Source organism: Poecilia mexicana, unplaced genomic scaffold (assembly GCF_051168715.1).
Source record: "Poecilia mexicana isolate PSO_F unplaced genomic scaffold, ASM5116871v1 scaffold_10, whole genome shotgun sequence".
In the NCBI taxonomy this organism is placed as follows: domain Eukaryota; kingdom Metazoa; phylum Chordata; class Actinopteri; order Cyprinodontiformes; family Poeciliidae; genus Poecilia; species Poecilia mexicana.
In genome coordinates, this window is record NW_028263379.1 from 14,065,548 (window position 1) to 14,088,988 (window position 23,441).

Below are 23,441 nucleotides of genomic sequence, written 5' to 3' on the forward strand. Positions count from 1 at the left end.
GCAAAAACTGTTCAGAGACATGCAGAGGTTGACCAAACATCAGATCAAATGGAGACGAGTCAAGGTCCTCTTTAGTAACATAACCCAAGCATGATGCAAGGAAAGCAGATCAAAGGTTTCCTTAGGTCAAAGCAGCATGGAGCGCCACTTTTAATGACTGCTATGAAACCGCTAACACAATCAATAATGTCAAAGTCACATCACAATGTTGTTTTTTTTGGTGGGGTTTGTGTCAGAAGAAGCTCCCCACTGCTAAAAAGCCTATAGGCTTAGTGGTAGTTGGCTCGATGTACTACTTTGACAATACTGGTCTTTGGTTTTTCTTATTTTAGTGCAGGTCGTATTCCTGGTTGATGTTCGTCTGAGAACAGAAATGAATACTTCATCCATATACTTTAGTAGGTGTTTTTTAGTATGTCCCAGGAGGATGGGATGACTCCAAATCGCAGACTCAGCATTGCAGACCAAAGGTTTAGTCATAATCTGCTGTCTTTCCATTTTACTTTTGGAGTCCTGCATTGAGCCTTTCTACTCTATGTTAACATGATCTTTGCTTTATAGGGGAACTATTTCCTGGAAGAACAGATATCATATATTTGATCTCGGCTAAAGTGATGCAATTAGAAATAGATACAATTTCCTTTTTTGATAAGATTTCATTGAAAAAAAAATCCATGATCAGGGCTTTCTCTTTTGCAAATTACATATTCTGCATTCTGGTCTGTTTAAATGTGTAGTCCCAGTGAGTATCTCACAAAATTTATTTTTGAGCTCCCAGTGGTAATTTGTAGAAAACAAACATGCCTCCCCCTTCCGCCCCCAGGAGGCTGCTCATCTTGGCTTTCTGTTCAGCTTTTAACATTGTTTGAAAATGTACAAAAATGCTCAATCAAAATACGGCTTTTTTTCCCCCTCTAGATTGGACCCTCTCATACCCAGCCACAGTCTTCTCAGCATGAATTGCATTTCTCTTTAGAAGAAACACTTAGGGATATAAGGAAGCAATCTGAGATGAACATTTTGTTCAAACATGCTTTTTTTTTTTTTTACTATCGAATATATAAAGGCCTTCTGAGATTTGTTGGAAAAAAATAAAAAGCTCAATGTTTCCGAAAAAATAAAGTACTTTATCAGACAGATAAGAAAACCCACTGAGGCTTATCGTCAGCAATGGACAGGAACCCAGTGGGTTGATTCTGAGGTATAGATTAGTTGTAATAAACCTGGTATGATTTATACAAGCTGGCAAGCTGCAAGGAAGGCCATGACTTGGCTGCTCTGCATCCAAGGGAGATGAATAGACTCTGCCTTTTATTGGTAATTTTCTGTCTGTGGAGGGGGTCCTTGGATAGATAGGAGTTGCAAACTGCGTGACACATGTGCTTGGCATTCATGCTTTGTATGTGATTGATCTATTGATTGACATTAAACACAACAAGACTTTTCAGAAGTCTCATTCACATTCACTTTAACAAATGAAGGACATGAAAATGAAAGGAAGTGAACAAGAGCAGAACAAATGGAGGGCAGGAGGACATAAAGAAGGAAGGACAGTAGGAGGCAAATGGACAAGGGAAGGACTGAAGGGTTTAAAGAAATTATTGTAGAAATTGAGGAATGAAAGGAAGGATGCAAAAGAGAAAGGAACAAATGAAATACACAAAAGAACGATGATGTGAAGGACAAGAACAGAAAGGAAGGTAGACATGGTGAAGATGTACATTCAGGACACTTAAGAATAAATCTTCCAATGTTCAGTTTCCTCTTGAGCTCCTGTATTAATTTAGCCCTTTCTCTCCACAACACTCTTTTTTATTTTTAAGCAATAATCTGTTGCTGTGCAAGTTACATAACAGATTGTTGCTAGGTAACCAAAGAGTGAGAGAGTTGCTAAGTGACCAAAGAGTCAGTGAGTTAGTTGATGACACCAACCTAGCTTAGCTGGCCCTCAGAGGTTGAGCGGCTAAAGTCTTTCCTTTGCCTACATCCTAGAATGCTGTGTGGTTCTGGGATGGAGTTCAGTAAAATTATTGAATATCCTATCCTATCTATCGGATGTAATATCTATTGATATTGATCAAGTTTTGAAAACCATGTCTCATTTTATTAACTTCTATCACAAATATGTGCTACTTTTTGTTGATCTATTGCAAGAAAATCCCAATAAAACCACTAAAGTTTCCTTCTGTTTATACTGTGACAACACGGGTTTGAAAATTTTCATAGAAGTAACAGAACAGCACATTAAACATCTTAAATAAACAAATATTGGAGACTTCTTTGAATTACTAAAAGTATTTGCCCTACTTTTGCGAAAGATTCAATCTGAGCATGTTTTGAATTACAAAAGTATATATTTATAATGATAATTTCTGTTCTAACATTTCAAATTATAAATAATCACTTTGGGTTTATATCTATTTTTAATTACAACATTTCAGGGACATTCCTCTTGCATTTGTCTAGTTTGAAGAAGTACGTTTATGTAGCTCTATTTCCTTTCTAGTTTCTTTTTTTCTCCCCATAAACATAGGTGTTGTGAATAGATATGTCTTAAGGTAATCAGCATGTATACTCCTAAACAACACCTTGTGAGTGAGTCTTTTACAGCAATAGAGCAGATGTCACAGCTCATATGATATGCCTCTGAGATGTGTTTACACCTCAGGTGACAACGTGTTGTTGTCTGAAACGTGTAAATGAGAATATGAGCAAATGAATACAGAGTAAGACATCCCCATCTGCTTTTTCTATTTTCACTGAACTCGCGTGTGTGTGCACCTGGACAATAACTTTTCACTTTTCTTCAACACAGCTTCACAGATTCAAGGTTTTGTGGCAAGAGTTCAGTATACATTCTGCATGTTTGGTGTTTTAGTTATTGGGCAAGTAAGATAACAGAATTGGAGACAAAAGTTGGAAATAGCAATTCAAGAAATTGTTCTGATTGATGATTTTGCAATAAAATAATTACATATTTTTTCTTAGTGGGGGAATTTTTTCCCCACTGAAATGTACAAAAAATATATATTTTTAAAATTTTACGCAGTTCCAAAAAACCTAAAAATATGTTAGTTTCGTCAAGTCGGCAAGTATTTATTGCTGTTGTCAATAACTGAATATTAAATTATGTAGAGTCAAAAGATAAGAGATATTTGTGAGAGGCTTGCTTATTCAGGCAAATTCTCTGCTCTCCGGTTGTCCGAATTTAGATCTGATAAGATATAAATAGTATTATATTTGTAAACACGACAAGTAAAAATTATGTCAGGTCTTTTTTCCTCTCTTTCGATGCCTTTGATAACAATAATTTTCATTTGAATGCCTGTCAAGAGCATAGTTGCAGGATGCACATACTGATGTGTTAACAGAGGGTAGATGAAGAACAAAAATAAGTTGGAAAAAAAAAACATAAAAGCTTCACTTGACACATGTAAAAGTAGGTACAAAAGAAAAGCTATTCTCCGGTGCATGAGGCCTCTTGGTGTACTTGAAAAATATTCTGAGCAAAATATGTAAACACATTAAGACCTGTAAGATGGGGAATGGCAGATATGGCAATGTGAATGTATTGTGGAGAGGATTATAAAGGAGGCTGTGTCTAAAGATCAACTGGGATTTAAACAATTGGGCTAAGGTTTTCTCATGAATTTGTTGTTCTGATAATTCCTACAGTTTGAAGTAAAATCCATCGCCATGCAACTGAAGACCTGTCTACTTACTGAACCATTTCTACATCAGCATATTAAAGACAATATACTGGAGTAAGTTTGTTGTTATACCAGCTAATGACCAGATAAGTCATTGCCAGTGATTTTACATGGGCTGCATTACACATAGAAAGATACTAGACTAGGACACACCCTTGAAATTTAGTTTTAGAGTTCTGTAAAATATACAAAATAGAGTTTTGTCAAGTATTTGTTTATCAGAATAAGGAGTGTATGATGTTCAGTATGCTGCTTCATCAGGACTTTTTGGACTATTGTTTTATTCCATTCTCCATATTGATTGCTCACCTAACCATTTGGGGAACAAAGTTCAATGTGTTTTACATACTGTGAGTGCTGCCAAGTAGTCAAAAAAACAAAAAACAAAAAAAAAAAACTGAATGAAACTGTACTTATAAGTACAGGTCAAACCATCCTGTTGTTGGAACCACTTCAAAGCAAAGTGAATCTTCATCAGCGCAGACAGTGTCTGCATAGTGCAGACAAGATTAGGCAGGGGTTCCCCCCTCAAACTGATCCAACAAAGTTGGGAGAATGAAAATGTCTTGGTATGCTGAAGTAATCAGAAATTATTCCACTGATCTTCCTGTAAAACCGCTCCTTAAAATCATCCTAGCAATCAATAAATGCTATGTACAGCACTTAAAACACTGGATGAAATTCCATCAGATCTAGCCTAAAAATTCAAGATTTTGTAGTCCCCTTTAAGTCAGATATTTATGTTCTGCAAACCACATGCTAATGTCTAATTGCTGTAATTTGATACGGTGGAGACTTGATTGCCGTTTGCTTTCACAAAGCTACAGTTTATGTAATCAGTTTGTTTACAGTTCAACCATCAAGTGACAGCTGCATCTACTTTTGATGTTTGTTTTTTTGCAACAACAAACCCACCTCTGGATTTTAATGCTGATCTTTTACAAAATGAAGTAGAAGACAAAGCAGTTTGACGCTGTCAGCTGTGCGCAGAAGCCCTATTATGTTGACATTGACTCTGCACTTTTCAAGACTTCAAAGTCTCACTTAACATAAAATACATTTTTCCTGATATTTTGTACCTGAAGATGAATAAGAATAAGCCAGAAACTGCAAATATTTCAAAAATATAATGGTGAACCAACTTTGTAAAGCTTCTTCTACTTTCAAAATCGTCAGACGTTTGTGAATGGCCACATTGGAACTTCTTATGCCACGTCTCAAGACCTGGAGGACAAAAAAGTCGACTTGTTTGGCTTTGGTGACGAGAAATATTTATTGAAGAGAGGCTTTTTAACCTTAAAACAACATATGGAGGTGGTATCATCAAGCATAATCTATGGTGATAGATTACACAATTTGAAAGGAATAATAAAGATGGAGCCATTACCCACAAATTTAGTATTCGATGTCATAGAAATAGTGAACTGTTCAAAACTTACGCACATTTGGTGGTTCAAATAGTAAAGTTATTTAAAGTGGCTAAATCACTTAATATAAAGATTCAAGGGCAGCTTTGATCTCTACCCTACTGGGAAAATCTATGGAGAAAATATTAAGCCTATGTGTGCCAGTAGAGTAACAAGTTAAATGAAATCTGATAATGGAAATCAAAACCTAGTATTGTTTCACTACTGCTTGCAATATATGTGCAAATGGGAATGTATGTGTGTGTATATTTGAGTCTGTACAGGATGTGTAGTTGTATGGATTAGAGAAAACTAAACTGTAGTAAATTGAAAGTTAAATGCATCATTCTTCTTCTAAAAATCCCTGTAGTAATTATTTATATTAATTCCACCCTGGAAAACATGGAAAAAAAAAAAACAAAACAAAAAAAAACAAACAAAAAAGCTTTAAAAGTGTGAAAAAGATTAATGTAAACTCCTTATTAGAATTAGTAGTTTCTTTTCCAATTTAACATTTGGGCTGAAAGCAACAAGTGGGTTCAGTAACAGAGATTAATGAATCAACTCTGCGTGTAATAAAGTTAATTTGAAATATTTTTTTCAGACTTAGAAACAATTGAGAAAAAAAGATTAATGTTGACAGCACCAAACGAAGCGATGATGCTGCCTCTACTTTTCCTAGTGAAATGGTACTTACTCTATCTTTAAACATTCTTCATCATAAGAGGTACTTTTTACATTTTTAAATATTAATTGAAAGCTCTAGGGACTTTTTAGAAGAGACAAGAGCAAAGCACAAATATGTTTGTTTTAGTTTATTCTTTCCTACATTAAAATGAGTTCTGTTACAGCAAATCTCACAGAGCTACTGTCAAAGTTAAACATTTTCTTCATAAACCAGAATAGATAAAAGATTATGCAAAAATCATGTCTATCTAGCAGCCTGGGTTGTCTGAGCAGTCGTCACACTAATGAACAATGTTTGGAGTCAGGTCTTTGACAACACTGCTGGTGTTCCTGTCCTGTTGGGTCATTATTCACAGTGACAAGTAAGCTGTGTGTAATGAACAACCCTGGTCCTGTGTTAAAGAGAATTTAGGCTTGTCCCATTTGAAGATAAAGATAGGTTATTGATCAAAGGTCTTAAGCAATTACCTTCTCACCTGGATTTCTATTATGCTCCAGCTGTGATTGCTGAGGTTCTTAGGGTGCAGGAGACGATACAAAGAAACAGTGAAGCTGCAGCTCTCAATTTCTGTTGTCCTGCAACTTTTAGATCTCAGCATCCTGCATCAGCACACCTGAATCAAATAATTAGGTCATTAGTAGGACTCTAGAAACGGATTGCATGCTGCTGAGGCAATTTCACAATATGATTCAGGGACACATCTAAAAGTTGCTGAGCAACAACCCTGGAGGATCAGCTCTTGAGACACCAGAAGTACATAATAAGATTGATAGGAAAGATGCATTAGTCAGCGGATGGAAAACGTGATTTTAAAAAGACAACAGAGGTGTACAGTGGCTAAAAATACAGCTTAACATTTTGGTCTTGTTTTCATGCTGATCAGCACATATGATGACCAAGTTCACAGGCTTACAGTTGACCCCCATCCATCCATCCATCCATCCATCCATCCATCCATCCATCCATCCATCCATCCATCCATCCATCCATCCATCCATCCATCCATCCATCCATCCATCCATCCATCCATCCATCCATCCATCCATCCATCCATCCATCCATCCATCCATCCATCCATCCATCCATCCATCTTCTTTACACCCTTGTCCCTTAGTGGGGTAAGAAGGGGTGCTGGTGCCAATCTCCTGCTAGCGTTCTGGGCGAGAGGCGGGTTCACCCTGGACAGGTCGCCAGTCTGCCGCAGGGCATGACCCCCATCTATTCAGATCCATATTTATGGATTTTTCAGTGGAAAGTAACTGCAAATTATTCTCTGAATATTTGCCAGTTTGTGGATTTCTTCTTAGAGCATGTATAAAACATAAAACAAATGCAGCTTGAGAAGCTAAAATAACTAACTGCAATGAATGATGACATAATATTTGCTGCCGTTTGCTAGACTGCCAATCCAGGAGCATCTTTAAGTTTCCTTGACTCTGATTAGCTAGACCCTCAAGAGCGGTGCAAAGGAAGACCACAGGTTTAGCTTCAGTGGCAATACACTAAGATATTTTAAGGTATATTTTGTTTTCGAACTATTAAAGTATGCAGGCGCGGAGCTATGGGGAAGCTGGGGGGCTGCTGCCCCCCAAACCGGGCCGGATGGGGGCCCGGCCCCTTCAAATACTAGAGCTCCACTGTAAGTTGGAAAATCTAACTACTAGATTTTCTAACTATCAGTTAAAAATTCATAGGAGTCACAGCTGTGTGTTTCAAACTTGACATGACTGCATAAGTGTCAATCAAATGCTAAGTCTAACTTACATCCCTGTACTGGCCTCCCTACAGATTTGTTCAATTTTTGCTTTTTTGGAGGATTTTAAGGTACTGGTGGCCTTTAGCTGGGCTGGAGGAAAGGGGAAGAAATGCGACAAATGGACTGCGGTCCGGAAATCTAAATGGAGACATTTATGTAAAGGATTGTAGTTTGTATATTGTGTGTCTATCATTTAGGTATGAGGTGTCTTTACTTTTTAAAATAAAGTTTACGTGTTTGAATTAACACGTTCTGCTTTAAGCCTTTTACATCACTGTGGAAGAAAGCAATTTCTTTTCTTTTAGTTCTGAAATATTAAAGCGTTTTTGAGCATGAACGGCCAGGGTATGTTCATGCCTTAGGCTTACTTCCTAAAGAGTTCATTTTTGTCCCAGAATATTCTCACCCTTTAAATCTTCTTATTTGAAGATGCTTGTGTAAAGCACGGCCAATCATGCTGATCATCAGTTTCTGTCAAAAGGTGTTTGGAAATCTGTCGAATAGTTGATAAAGCAACTAAGATTCCTTTCATGGTTACTTGAGCTTTGATAATCACTCACTAGTTTTTCAGTCTCGACCAAAATATATCTTTCTACATCAAAAATGGACCTAATCATTCGTACAGAGTTGAGACATTCATAATGCCATTTTAAGTGTTTTTTTTTTTTTGTTATGAAGCCACAGGATGGATATGTTGTATTTCTACAGACACAATTAACTAATGTATTTAAAACTGTCATCTCAGCTTTCTTGAGCTGTTAAATGAGTGGGAGAGAGAGAGATTTCAGTGTGATTTACAAAGGGAAACATGATTCTGTAATGATGACAGTAAAAGGTGCTTTGTGACCTTTCGATTGTGTGCTGGAATATGTTAGGAGTGAATTAATGATCACCATTATAATAACCGTGAAAATACAATAATTCATCAAAAGACCTTTTGGGCTCTTTTTGCTAATTGTTCTCTCCTTCCGGCCTACCTCTGGTGCAGCAGCTTTTTGCATTTCTTCCATTTCATTTCTTCCTCATTTTAGAGTTAATGATAAAGCTGCTCTGTCCCCTCTGAGCCTTGAAGCTGACTCTAAGTTTCTGCAGTATTCAGCGGGGAAGGTTATTCTTGGTGCAGCGGATGAAATATATATATATATATATAAAAAATCTTTTGTTTTTCTTTTCTTTGTGTTTAAGACCAAACCGCAACCCTTATTAACCACTTGTCACAATGTCCTTGAACTGATCCCAGTGCAAATAAATTGGTGCTCCTGGGTTCATACATTTTCTATATTTAAGAGACAGCTGGAGAAATTCAAAAAGAAGGAGTGTGTGCGGTTATGTGTGTGTCTTTGTTTGTTTAACACTTCAAAAGGGAAGAAAGCCCCTTACCAGAAGGGACTTCTCAGTCGACAGGTGGATTGTCCAGGTTTTACAACACAAAGAGGATTTTGCAGCAGCGTTTCTGCTTCACAACTGATAACAGTGTCATGGTCCCCCATAGACAAGGTCTAACCTTAGATCTAAGGAGGGCTCCCTCTCATCTGACTTAACACCTAGAGCTCCATCTTTCACCAGTTCTCCTGCACTTCCCTGTCAGGATCTTCCAGGACTTGAATCAGTTTTCTGTGCAGACATCCCGAGCACCTGCTGTATGTTCTGTTCTCCCGTTTTTGTTCCCCTTGTTGTTTTCGACTTTTGGTGTATGTGAAAGACGCAGCGGATCTGAGCCTATCAAAGCATACCAGCGTGCGGCATCAGATAGCTAAATGTTTATCCTCCGCTTCTCCTGACTCTCAAATCACACCAAAGTAATGTCTGTTTTTATTTCTGTCAAGATAGCTATTCAATTACAAGGAGGGTTTGTTTGAAGGTATTCATGGCAGAGATCAAAAAGCAACCGCACAAGCTCACACACGGATTCAAAATTATAAGTCATGTAGAAGTGTTTTATTTACGCTGAAAACAGACCCGAGGTGACTCAGTTGGTAGCAGAGTTGTCTCATGTCTTGCAGCAAGAAAGTCCTGGGTCTTTTTGCATGACGCTTGCATGTTTTCCCGTTTATATGCGTGTTCTCTCTGGGTACTCTGGCTTCCTCCCACAGTCTAAACACAACGGCTAGATGATCTGGTCTCTCTAAATTACTGTTAGGAAGGAGTTTGTGTGATGAACCTGGACAAAAAGGACTATTTCAAAGACGTGGCTGCGCTAAAGATAGAAAACTGAACTGAATGTAATTAATCTTCCTTGGTACTAATTTGAACAAACAGCAGCAGGGAAGTCTCTCTTTTTGTTACCTCTAAATTCCTCCACGCTCTTCCTTGTGATTCATCCCTCCTTTAATCTTCACTAGCTCATGGCTCAGCTGCTCTTTTGGACCCTCTTTCACACATTCATTCAGGCCAGCGTATGATGTCATCCACTGCCCTCTTCTTCTGTGAACTAATTGGACTCTGTCCTCTTCTTGGCCTTCAGGGAGGCGCATATAATTAATGCAGAAAGACAGGAAGTGTCAAGTCCAGAGTTTGATAACCACACCCTTTTAATTGGTGAGAGTGAGAGGTGGAGGGCAGTGCAAACGGCTGCAGTGATTCTTGGATAATTCTGTGGTTTTGCCTGTCAGTTGTGGATGGAAGTTGAATGTTGAAGATGGAAAAGTACGAACTGGAGTGTGCCTTCTGAGCATGCATTGCAAAAAATAAAATAAAAAAAAATATGTTTCAAGTTTTATTTTTGTACATTTATTGACATAGTTCTTTTGTAATTTCAATAATATGAGGGAACGCTGGAACAAAATACCGTGGCTGATTTGCTAACAGGTTTCAGTTGTGAGGGGAGAGAGCAGAAAGCAGGCTGAGGAGAGAGAGAGGATACATAAACCTGGGAACTATTAAGGTGAATCAAACACTAACAAATAACTAGACATAAAGAACAAAATTATAACCCAAAAAGAGTGAACTCAGGTAAAACAAAAGGATGATCTTATCAAAATAAGAAACTAAGGAGCACAGAACAATAATGAAACTAGAATCCAAGATTCAAAACAACCCAGGACCTTATGCTTATTTTATTTTCTTTACAAGCTGAAATTAATATTAAAAACGTGTTTTTTCTCATCAAGATTGTTCTTTCTTTGTATTATTATTATTATTATTATTATTATTATTATTATTATTATTATTATTATTATTATTATTATTATTATATTTTGCTCAAATGTGGGTTCTCCTGATATGAAATACCAGTAGAGATCAATAGAATAGTCAATTTCCGGTTATATATATATATATATATATATATATATATATATATATATATATATATATATATATATATATATATATATATATATATATATATATATATATATATATATATATATCCATCCCCTGGCTGCTCAGTCTTTAATTTTCCAACATTATAATTTACGGTGTCACTTTGACACTTTTATTTTCCTTGCAGCATAAGTGCTACTAACATTTTTTTCCTCATCTGTATTTTATTACATGGACATTAGTTGGTTGCTCTTTTTCAGTGTTTCCTTGAACAGGAAGGTCATTCTGAAATACAGACTGTCAAATCTAAAAATGAAGCTAAACAATGGAATTAAGCTACAAATGGATAAAAATGAAAAAGACAGAGAACCAGATGAAAAAGTGAGATTTATGTATCAGAGCAGAATCAAATAAAAGGCATCATTCAGGTTTATTGGTTCAACTGGGGTCAATACTAAAAATCAGAATGACAGACTTTGTTGATAGAAACTCAACAAAGCTGGGCATAAAAAAAATCAGTCAATAAACTTATGAAAATGGATAAAAAATATGGAAAAAGGCAAAACTAACAAGAACAACCATAACCACAACCCCACAATACAACCCTGCCTAAAATAGATTTTTCCAGTTAAATAAAGAGATCCAGGACTTTAGACTGGAAAAAAACAAAATAATAACAGCACGACGGTGAGAATTTGTTGACCCGTCAATCAATCACCCGACCCCTAACCATGGCTACTCAGCGTGAGATTTTAAAGAGACAATCGTCTCTTTACTATTCTGAAAAGTGCTCTGCACTGGCAAATGGCATCGTCAGAGCCAGCTGCTTTTCTCACAGAATTTCAGAAGCTTTATTCCCAAGAAGGAATGTAATTATCCCCTTCCATAGAAATCTGGAATCCTACATTGAGTTACTGCCAAAGCAGCAAAGTAGGGCCCAATAAACACAATAATCATTTCCTCATTTCACTACTCTCCTGGTGTTATTTTCGTAATCAGCCTCCTCCTTAACACAGTACACACTGGGTCTGTCAGCCTTGCGCTAACTTTGTCTCTGGGCCAATGCATGTGATGCTTATCTGCACAGATGGCACACTTGATGCCAGGATATCATGACCAGCAAGCTGCATTACACAACTGCCAAAATGCATTAGAGTGCCCACTCACTGTCTTGGTCCTGCTGTGTTGCAGAGCAGAATCCCTGAGGCATTTTAACAGGAACCGGGTCTCCCTCCAGATGTAAACAAATGAATTTGCCTGCCCTCATTGCTACATTGATCTGGATTTATGTTACTGACCTCGGTGATAGTCTAATGCCCTTGTTGTTGATAAGGACTGTGAGATAAAGGGAGGTTAAAGGCTCTTAGTTTGTACTGTGTGTAATACTTACATCAATATTCATGATGATAGAGGGCTCCAGAGACCAAACAGCCTTTGTGCGGATTTAATCCAATTTACAGAATCATACCATGACAAAACACCAATCTATTTTCTCTAACTCTTTAATAAAGCAACCTCAACACACAGTTTCTGGAGCATAAAACATTGATAAGACGCTTATTATGTTCTCCATAGTGCATTACATGACTCAGACAGTGATATGCCAGGTTGTTCACTGGGAGCCTATTTAATGAGATCGAGCACTGATGGGCAAGAGAATCACCTCATCTGCCCAGGTACAAATGATCATTCACTAATCACAAGCAAGAAAGAGAGCATGGAAGGAAATCAGAACAGATGACGGGAAGTCATGAGAGTTAACAATGAAATGTGGTGAAGGACAAAATGACAGAAGAGGCTGATGAAAACAAAAGTGAGACAGGAGAAATCTGAGATGTGAAGGGAGAACGTGGGAAAGCAGGACACAAGTGGCTAGAATTCGCATCCGTCAGCTCAGCTTTCTTTCACCGAAGAGAGGACATTGGAATTAATGAGACATCGTCAGCTTTCAGATTTGTCATTTTCAGTATCCTGGCTGAGATGTAAAATAAGATTTACTGATTTGAAAATAGATGTATGAGTTGGGGGCTCCAGTTTGGATGGACGAAGTTTGATTTGTTTGTCTACACTTCTGATGAAGATGGTCTGCACATTTAAAAGTCATGTAAAACAAAAAACTTGCTTTTAGCACCTGCATTTTGCAAAAAGTGCAATAAAACATCACAGTAAGAAATACAGTGCTTTAAAATTTTTTTAATAAATGGTGCTTGTACTGTATGCCTAGATTTTTTTTGCAAAACACTCATCTTCATGTGAACATTTCATCAAAAGTCTTTATTGTCCTGCTGAAAGGGGAACCTTCAGTATCACATTTTTCTTCCACCTGTCTGCTGTGCTCCTAGGTCTTCACAAGGTCTTAAACAAACATCTGGAGGTTTTACTGAACAACTGCATTAATATGGATATCGACTTCTGAGGACCAGGGAATTCATTCAGGGGTGTATACTGCAAGTGAATGGGGCTAAGGACATATCTACATGCATATCACACTTTGCAAGTTAGCAAAATGTTTGCATTTGCGAAATGAAGAATTCAAGGGGTGTAAACCCTTATACTGCACTGCAAAACAGACCTCAAGGTTAGTTTGACTATATTTTTTGCAGGTTTATTACTATAATGGGGTAGTATTTTTCCCATAGGCAGATAGATGTCAGATGGGCGGACATATAGCCAATAAGGTTACTGATCCTTATGGAGGGAGTGCATGATCTGATATTGAGTGTAGAACACTTGAAAAGAGTGCACAAGGTCAATTAGCTAGGATGATGACAAAAAGAAATCAAAAACACTGGTTTTTGTCCCCAAACCGACAATCTGTTGCTTAGTGGAGGCAGGATTAAATCCAAGGTTGATAAGATGAATACTGGCCTGAGACCATCCCCACAATGGATGCCTTTACAAGGACAAAAAAGCGAATAGAAAGCACATGTGGTAATAATGCAAAGTTTTTAATATGTTTGGCTGCTTACAAGCAGCCATAACATTGGCTGCTTGTAAGAAAGTTTGTGTCTAGTTTTGAAGATACAACTTCAAAAGCTCCAAAAGTGTGTTTCAAAATTAATTATTACCCCAGAAAATGCAATGGAAAAGTCAAATGTGATTTATGATTTTTATTTCATACTAAGGTCTTAGGGGTTTTCAAGTTTAAAATACATTTGGTTTTTAACTTAAGATGCAGTCATCTCCATCATACATCAACACTCTATACCTGCGCATAGGATCAACTGAATCTAATTTAAAGGATGTATTTGGTGTTTTAGTCTCGGCAGCTCAAGTACTTTATTCATATCCTGATTCATCCACAACAAGTTTTAACTATAAAACGTTCACATGCTTTAGTGACTTTTTCGTTCTCTGTTACGAGTTCTTTTATTCTACCAGACCGTCTTCTTTGCACCGTCAGTATCTAGTGGCGACTCTGTGAAAGTTCCTGCATTATGTTGCTGAGAGCATAAGCAACAATTAGGACATAACATTAATTAATGTAACACTGTGCATCTATACAGGACAAGAGAGATAAAATTTCCCACTTAGAATCCATTTGATGATTTTCATATAGATTGAAACTCCTTACAGGTCTGTTATACTACATTTAGTAGCCTGTGAGCTTTGTTTAATGACGAGAAGGCGCGTTGCTGCCTCAAGGTTTTCTGCAACAAAGCAACAGCTTTTCATTTGCAGTGCTCGCTCGGGGAAAGTTTGTGTAACTGCTTTGTACGCTAAACTAAAGACTGATCCCAGAAATAATAATCTTCTTATCTAAATCTCAGCAACAGATGAAAAAGATATTTTCCACACGTAAATACGTTCCAGTTCTACATGCTGAATTATATCTCAAGCTCCTGGTGTGCAGTTCTGCATATTATGTAAAAATCTGCAGCTATGAAGTGTTGTGGATTCATGGGGAGCTGTATCTTTCTCCTTGTTCCATCTCTGCCTAATTGAGGCGTGAGGGTTGAGAATATATTAGCATACGTAAATCTCTGCCTGCACTGTTCGCAGTTGTGACATTGTGGTTTATGTGCAGGACACGATTTGATGAGAACAAAGAAGGCGCAGACTGATAAAACATTTAAACTAATATATTCTTTGGTCCTGTACATGTTTTAATTTCTGTCCTCCTTGAGCTTAATAATGATGTGGATCTGTAATATTAGATCAGCACCATGTTCTTCCTCAAGAGAACATCTGCTACAAGCAGGTTTCTTAAACTTTTCTGAATATCCACCACCAGGCACCAAGTCCTAAGCAGTAATGTCTAACATATCAGAATAAAGATGCATATATAATTGGCAAGTTGCTATAAGCTATGCTTCTTCATCTTTGCTAGAAAAGGATGTGAACACTGATAAGGTAATGGAATCGGATTACAGTTTCAGTTTTTTCCACGTGCTCTTTAAAGTGTATTTAAATCGATTTACAAAACTTTGAACTCCATAGGCCTGAGTGAAGTGAAGCTAGTTGTAAGTTATTTTACAGACATTATCTCCTGTCTTTTTTCTACATAAATAAAACCACAATGAGATTAAAATCAGACGAGTGTGGAGAAGAAAGATTATCCAGTGAAAACTTTTTGAGGGTGGAGTCAGACATCTAACCCCGCCCACTATCCAACCCCGCCCCATTACGCAGTCTGTACCCAGAACCCTCTCTGTGCCCTGAATAGGCCACTTCTCTTGTTGATCAGGCATCCTGTTGATTAGTTTTAGTACTGCTACCATCTAGTGACTGGAGGTTAGCTAGTTTATTGTTCAAGCATAAATAAAAGACATTAATACTAAAGACCTCCTGCCTCTCTGGCCCCCTCGGTCACTGTGGCCCATTATTTGAGAAATAGTGGTGCAGATGGTGCTTTGTCAGAGTTTTTCATGTTCTCATAAAATTTTGTTGGAGTTTTATGAACATTCAGACTGGTTAGCTAAAAGAAATGGTCCTTTCCGCATTTGATGACGTTACAGATTCTTTCTTTTTCTCAAGGAGGTAAAAATGTTCTGGGTGCTATGATTTATTTATGCTCCACTTTCAAAAAGCCCCGGTTCAGTTGATTGTGTTTTGTCGTGCGATGCTATCTGTAAAAGCCACAGAAGGTCTCCGGCAATTGTTTGTTATCATACCAAATTAACAATTGATTATATAACTATTCTGAATGAGCAAGCCACAGAGAGCAAGGCCACATTCTGAAAATTGAAGAAATGTAAACATCATCCCCCAGGGACATGCATACTGAATAGCAGCACACACAGCCTTTTATTCATTTCTATTGGGTGACAGAAGTAATTGAATTCAGTCTGAAAACCATTAAGATTATTTATGACTTCCTTTCTTTGGTGGAAACACAAACAGTGAAAAAACAAACCCCACTTTCCAGTATATTTTTGCACAACTAGTATAGGCCAATAGAGCCACCTCATGAGCACAGCTTGGGAACCCAGTGGGGGATTTCAAATCTCCTTCCCTGCTCATTTTGTATAAAAATAGAGTCTTCTGGATTCAAAACAGGAAAGCGAGAAGAATATAAGGATGGGAAGCTGTTATTTATTTTTTTTAAGTGTTTTCATTTCTCTGTGTATCTAAATGAAGCTCTCAAATCACAGGAAAGAGCTTTACTTCAGTTGAAAACTGGTATGTGTCGTTGAATCTTCACATTATATTTGCATTCATTATTTTTAATTTACTGTAACTGGGGAGTTACAGTCATCCAAAGCTTTTTTGTCTTTCACGGGGTTATTTTGTTAAAATTTTAAGAAAGAAAAATAAAACAAACTAAAACTACAAGCAGTCATATTTGAGGCACAGGACCGTCCTTAAATAAGGCTTCTGCTCTTTGCTTTGTTGACCGAGCAAACACATTTTTTCACCTGCTCGTCAACTCAACAATCTTTATCCAAATAAATATTTAAACTGCTGAAACAGCGTAGCTTCAGTAAACGGAGCTGCGCAGTAAATGTTTTAGAGTAAACACTGGAGCCAGTCAGGCTGGATCAAAACCACTCATTTAAAAAAAGTTTCTTCCTCACAAAATAATAAAATAAAAATCTCACAAACTATTTACCAAATACTAGAGAGTTATGCTTTTTCCATGAACACCCATATTTTAAATGTTTTTTACTGACATGTTTAATATACGGATTAAAGGTCAAGCATAATAATAAGCCATAACTGTGCTTATCCAAAAAAATAGAATAAATTAAATTAGAAACAAGTATTAGGTGCTATGTTACATTTTCATAAAACTTGCTAGTATTTCTCTTGAGTATCACAAACTTGTACCAAGTACAATTAAAATAAATCTGTAACTTACTGGAGAAATATTGAGAAATGGAATATCTTAATATCTCAAAATGTTGGTGTATTAGTCCTCAATCCCTAGTGTGAGTGTTCCTGACATGTACACAAAGAAACACCACAATTGTGGCAAACAAACCAGAGTTTGTTTAAAGCAGATAAATGATTTCATAAATAATGTCTCAGGATAAAAACACCCTAAAAGTGTCTACAATTTAATCAGTCACTTGAGGATACAGGCTTGTTAAAGTAAACGGCAACAAAAGAAGAATAACCTGGGCAGAATGTGCTACTTCAAGAAAATGGAGGAATAAAATATAACACCAAAGTGTTTGGGAGAAATGTCAAGAGCAAACAATATTAGTATGTTGGACTTGTCTGCAAAAAATCCCGACCTGAATCCCTTAAGATGAAATCATAGTGCAGTGTTTGTTCTTATACAACACCTGCGCGACCTAGGTTTTTTTTTTTTTTTCTGTTTTTTTGTGGCTCAACACCAGATGTTTGCTGCCTAAAAGTTTTTGCCACCAGGGCTCTGCAAACAGACTGTGTGCACCTGGATATCCATTCTAAACACGCATACACAGACAAATCCAGACAGAAGAGAAGCAGAAGAACAACACAGATGGTTTGCTTGAGAGGAGACAGCCGGGGTATCACCCTTAATCCACCTACACATGGCTTTTCTGAAAGAGTAAAATGACTGCAGACCAATTAAATGACCATGCAGAGAAAGTTTTGCCCCAGCTAACCTAAGCTGGAGTATGAGTGGAATAGAGCCTACTAAATGATTGATGCACATGGATTTCATATTTTTTTAGGGTTGACCTGGAAGGTTTAGAAACATTGTGACATTAGCTCCATGCATAAGCATGTCAATAAAAAAATAAAAAAAATCAAATTTTAATGTATGTTAACATAATCCTCACCTGTGCCATGGAAAGTAATGATGTTTCAAATGTGGGAAAGCATCATAGCACAATGTATGGACTCCATTCAATGATAAAGAGGAGCACTGTGTATTAAAAAGACTTTAGTTTAAAGGTATTCCCTGTGAATCCTCTTTAATCTCAGAGATCTGAATATCTCAAACATCATTAGATACTCGTTGCTTATATAGACATAAAGTGCATGCAGTAGGTCTTATTTATTTTAAATCATTTAATGTCCTGTTGCTCTGGTTAATAAGCAGTGATTGGACACACACATAATCAGCTTGTGGACTGAATTTAATTAGGTGTGTGCATCTTGAGTAGTGCTTCTTATCTTCATGTGTATAAATACAATAACAACTTTCAAGTGTCTTTGATTGGCTATATGACGCCACAAGAGATTCAAAGTTGATATGGTCAACTAATTAGTGTAAATTGTGAAAGGCTGAGTGAGATATGGTAACGCTGCTTAAAGTTCAGATCGATTTGCTTTTATGCCATTTGCCCTTCACACACTGTATTAAAATGCAAATGTTTTGGGCTGCAGTTTCTCCAAGAACAACCAACCACAAATTGTTGTTTTGCAAATAAACATAGTTGGAGTGCATGCTGTATTTTAATTTATTTTTTATTTTTATCCAGGCTTGTGTTGCTCTTAAATATAATCAGCTCTGCATGCAATCTATAAGCAATGATATTAAATCAAAATGCTTTTCATCAAACACTTGTGTCCTTTATTTTTGTAATTAAACCAGAGTTGTTAAAACTGTTACAAGGTCACTCTTTGTGGCGTTATGGAAGTCTTTTCCCTATTGAGTCTGTCTCACCATCTCAAATGAGAATTTGAAAAATTACTTGACCAGCTGTTGACTGACTATTGAAAGGCTGTTAATTTTTCCATACCACAAGCATTGCTTGTGTATAACTAAAATTCTTTCTTTTTTTTTTGTTAAAGTGCAAAATCAGTCACTGCAACCTCTCTGCTTGCTTCAGAAATATTGAAGGATGCAAAACAATCTTCCCCGTCAAAATGTCTTTGAAGAATCGTTCTTGTCAAAGATAATTGCTTGTTCTCTTTGGCAAGATTTCCACAGTGGCAAATATGACAAATAGTGCATATTAACACTGAAAGCATCTAAGCATGCAGCTGTGACTGTTTTCTTTTTCCTCTTCTTTCATTGTTCTTCGCAAACACAAGAATCACAGCAGATTTCTTTGTGAGATCTTGTCTCGTTTCCCTGACACTACTAATGGTGCAGATTGAGTAAACTTGCATCCCATGAAATCAGCCCCAGATGCCAAAGGATAAAAAGCAAACTCAGGAGGAGATAATCTGGTTTACATGTGTTGCTCTGGTGCCTGGGGAACAGTTTCCCATCTTAGACACCGGTGGTGCTGTACAGGGGCTTTAAGCAGCATCTGATGACTATGGAGGATGTGGTGATCAAAAACATGGAGATGCTTAGCAAACAATTTTCTTGGAATGAAAGTAGATTTATAATTTACTGCATGTTATGGAGGTTTTGTTGTTTTTGTTTTTAACATTTTAGTCAGTCTTCTATTTGTTAATTGTAGTTCTCTATTTGTACTTTAAACCTAATTGCCTGTCATTGGTTTCTTTGGATGGTTTAGTTTCCAGCTACTCTTACAGTTGTGAAATAATTTGTTTGTGTTTTTACTTGTTTCCCATCCAAGAATCACCTTCCAAAGTATAAATATGCCTATTTTTCCACTCACTTTGTCTAATTGTCAGCTTATTTTCAGTTCCTGTTGTTGCCTCTCATGATGATGATGATGCTCTTTGTTTTGCTATCTGGTTTTATCCAAGCTGTTCTTTTTTTTTTATTGTTGCATTCATCCAACCATGTTTTTATGCTCCACTATTTTTGCACAAAATTTCAGAAAACTGCAAAACAGCCAAAAGGCTAAAAACCAACCTGTTTATAGGTATATATTTACATATGTTTTTCTTGATTATTTTGATGATAGAATTTGGCAAAAAAAATTATTTGCTTCATAATTGGTGTTACTGTGTTTTTCTGGTGTAAAGACCTATACCTGTTGTTCCTATAATGTGCTATTCAAATTAACTTGACTTAATTGACTTGACTAGAAATACGACATACTTATGTGTGGAACAATCAACCCTTTAAGTATTCAAAATAGCATTTAGTGATGGAGGACAGATTTGTTTTGGAACGACTGCTGTCAATTTAGTCAAAAATCAAGGAAGTTTTCAAATACAACTTTTGATATAAGGTAGAGCGGCCATTGCCTTTCTATGAAATTCCTCTCAATTCTCATTTTCCCTTAGTGGATTTCTCCAGTTTAGCTCAATTTCTTTGGCTGAATTTCAATCAACAAACAGAAGGAGGAGTCGTGAACGACTTACAGAAATGCTCTGCATTGTTTTTGGAATCATAGTTTGGCAACAGTGGAGGAAGTGAAGTGAGCCGTTCAGTCTGTGTTGACCACTCTTCCAAATATTGAACAGTTAAAGTTAGAGCAGGAGGAATGTTAAAAACATTTCATTGCTGACAAAGCTGTTGTGGACCTACTTCCTAAGGGTTGTTGACAGGGTCAAAAGCCGAGGATCCAGACTATCTGTATGAAGCAACGTGTAGAACAGTGAGCTGGTTTTTTACCAGGCTCGGTAGAAGACATATTTTTACTGTGCTCTTATTTTTAACGCATGAAATCATGTTTATTTGAAAAATGGGAAATGCATTGAATAAACAGAAGAGAATTAGCAGTGTAGAATTTTTTAGCCAAATATTTACTCCATTACTGCTTATCTCATATTTGAGTCTCACTATGCACAAACCCACAGAAATATCTGCAAAAGAAAATCTGTTTTTGACAGAGATTATGTTAAACTCACCCAGAGCTAATTCAACATCCAAAAAAAAACAAAAAAAACAACACAAAACACACACAAAACTGTTTAAAAAGTTTCTGTTCCTCAAAGCTTTAGAGATGAAGTTCACCTCCGTTGTTAATGAAATGCATCATTCTCATTTTACTTTCAAATATTGTTTATCCTTTTTTAAATCCACTCAACAAAAAGGAAGTGTGAACCCAGTGTACAAAAATCAGCTGAACTTGGATGGAAACCTATAACAGACCCTCAGTAATATGACTGACGTTTTTAGATCTGGTGATGAATTGATACTCTGACAAGTAACATTGCCCTCACTAACATCACCATAACCCTGAGGCAGTGTAAAAAAATACTGATGGGTGAAACTGACAGATGAAAACAAAGCTAATACCTCTCAGGGAATTATTTTGATGATGTGATAGGGAGGATTTTTTATGTGACATTGATTAGACTCTGCAAATCAATTTGTAGTTGATGGAATTTATTTGTTTTGTTAATTATTTACAAATGATGCAAATGTTGGTACCTCATAACTTTTTTATTTTAGTATTTTGGTGGCCAGGTTTCCCTCAAAGATTTATTTTGACCAGTTCTGATTTTCCTTAAAACATTTTAATTATATGAAGAAAATGATAACTGAATTAACATAAAAGGTTATTACTAGACACAACCTCAAAATAATAATATTTAAGTACCAAGATGTTTTCTTGGGGCATTTTAAGTAATTACTGCTTTTCTCAAAAAAAATGTAATATCATTGTTGATGTCTAAGATGCTTCCTTTTGTTTAAAACTATATTTTTGAGTGTTATTGAGAATAAAACCTTCAAAAACCTGAAGGAACAGTTTTCAACAGTGAAAGAACCATCAGGAACACTGTTATCTCATCCACAGTGATAATTTTGAACATAAATACATTGATTTTTCCCCTCTTTCATTGATTTACTGTTAATTGAGTTTGTTTGAAAAGCATTTACCAGGTAGGAAGTGTATCAACAAATAAACATTACAATTAAAAATCAATTCTCGACTCATCGGCATGTCTGCACTCCTGCTGCCCTGAACTTATTATGCTTCAGCCAAGTCATCAGTTGACTTAAGGACAAAGCAGATGTAGCAGTTTCTCATTATGCTCTCGAATCTTAATGTCTCAAGACTCTTGTTGTAATGCAACAAACTCTTTCCCACACTCAAGAATGTGATGGGCCGCATCCTTGCATCCATCACTTTAAGTGGAGGTTGAGTGGACTCAGGAGCAACCATGCTTGAGTTAAGGTCTATCATCCCCTGTGACAGCCATTTACCTCCACACTGCGCCGGGTTGCTCTCTGATCAATGAGCAAGTCATTGTTGGATTGCCTTCATGAGGGAGGGGCTGTCAGCAAAGGTTGACAGAAATACAGTGAGTAAAAAGCAGAGACTGAAAAAGAGGGAAACGGCTGATATGGGTTTCTGTTGAGTGTAGTTGCTCTAGGATATTTGTGCTGCTACAGCTATATTAAAGCACAACTCAACTTATGTTGTAGCGCATGATAGAGATTTCAGGACTGAGGTTTTTTTTTTCATTGCATAGTTAAACACTAAGGGGTTCATTTCTGCAGCTATTGGCACATTTGCATGTTCTAATTCTTAAACTAGATGCAAAGGCTGATTTTTTTAAAGCACTATTGAGCATTTAATACATATTTTTCCAAATTATAGTTATTAGAGTATTAGCTGTTTACATTACACAGATTGCACAGGTGGAAAAGGATTGTGCAGAGCTGACTCCTCATTACAGAAGTGAAGAACATTTTCTTTATCAAGTGAAAAAAGCAGATCAAGTGACAGAACGCCTGCATGCACAAAGGGAATATGCATATTTCATGCAGAAACAACCAAGGCCAGGATTGAAATCTAGATCCTTCCTCCTTGTTTCATAAAGGTGAGGCAGAAAAAGAAAACCATGCTCCCCAGCAGATTTATTTTTCTAGCTCCGGGAACTTTTAGAAAGCCAGTGCCCTGAGATTGAGGAGCGCAGGGTGGAACATACAGGTGCAAAAGGTCAGAGAGATATGAAGGCGCCAGACCATTTAGAGCCTTGTAGGTGAGCAGCAAGACCTTCAAATCTGCTCGAACCTGACAAGACAACCAGTAAAGAGATGTCCGTACTCGAGTAATGTGCTCATATTTCAAAGTTTTGGTTAAAGTGCAAGCAACTGAACTTTTAAAAACTTGATAAACTAGTAGGGAAAACATTGCAAAAATCAATGCATGGAGACACAAGTCCATGCTGCCAGTAAGTTTCGTAACTTACTGGCAGATTTCAAATGGTTTGGCAAATAGTGTGTAGCGTTGTCTTAAGTTTCAGAAAGTATCACCTAGATCTGATTCTGATGCTCTGGAAAACAACATGGACTATCGTACTAAAAACACGACACCTATTTAACTATTTTGTTAATAAATAATGATGTCACAACATTTTCTTGTCATTGGACAGAGTTTCATAAGCATGAAGGCATGCAGGTGCAAGTGGGATAC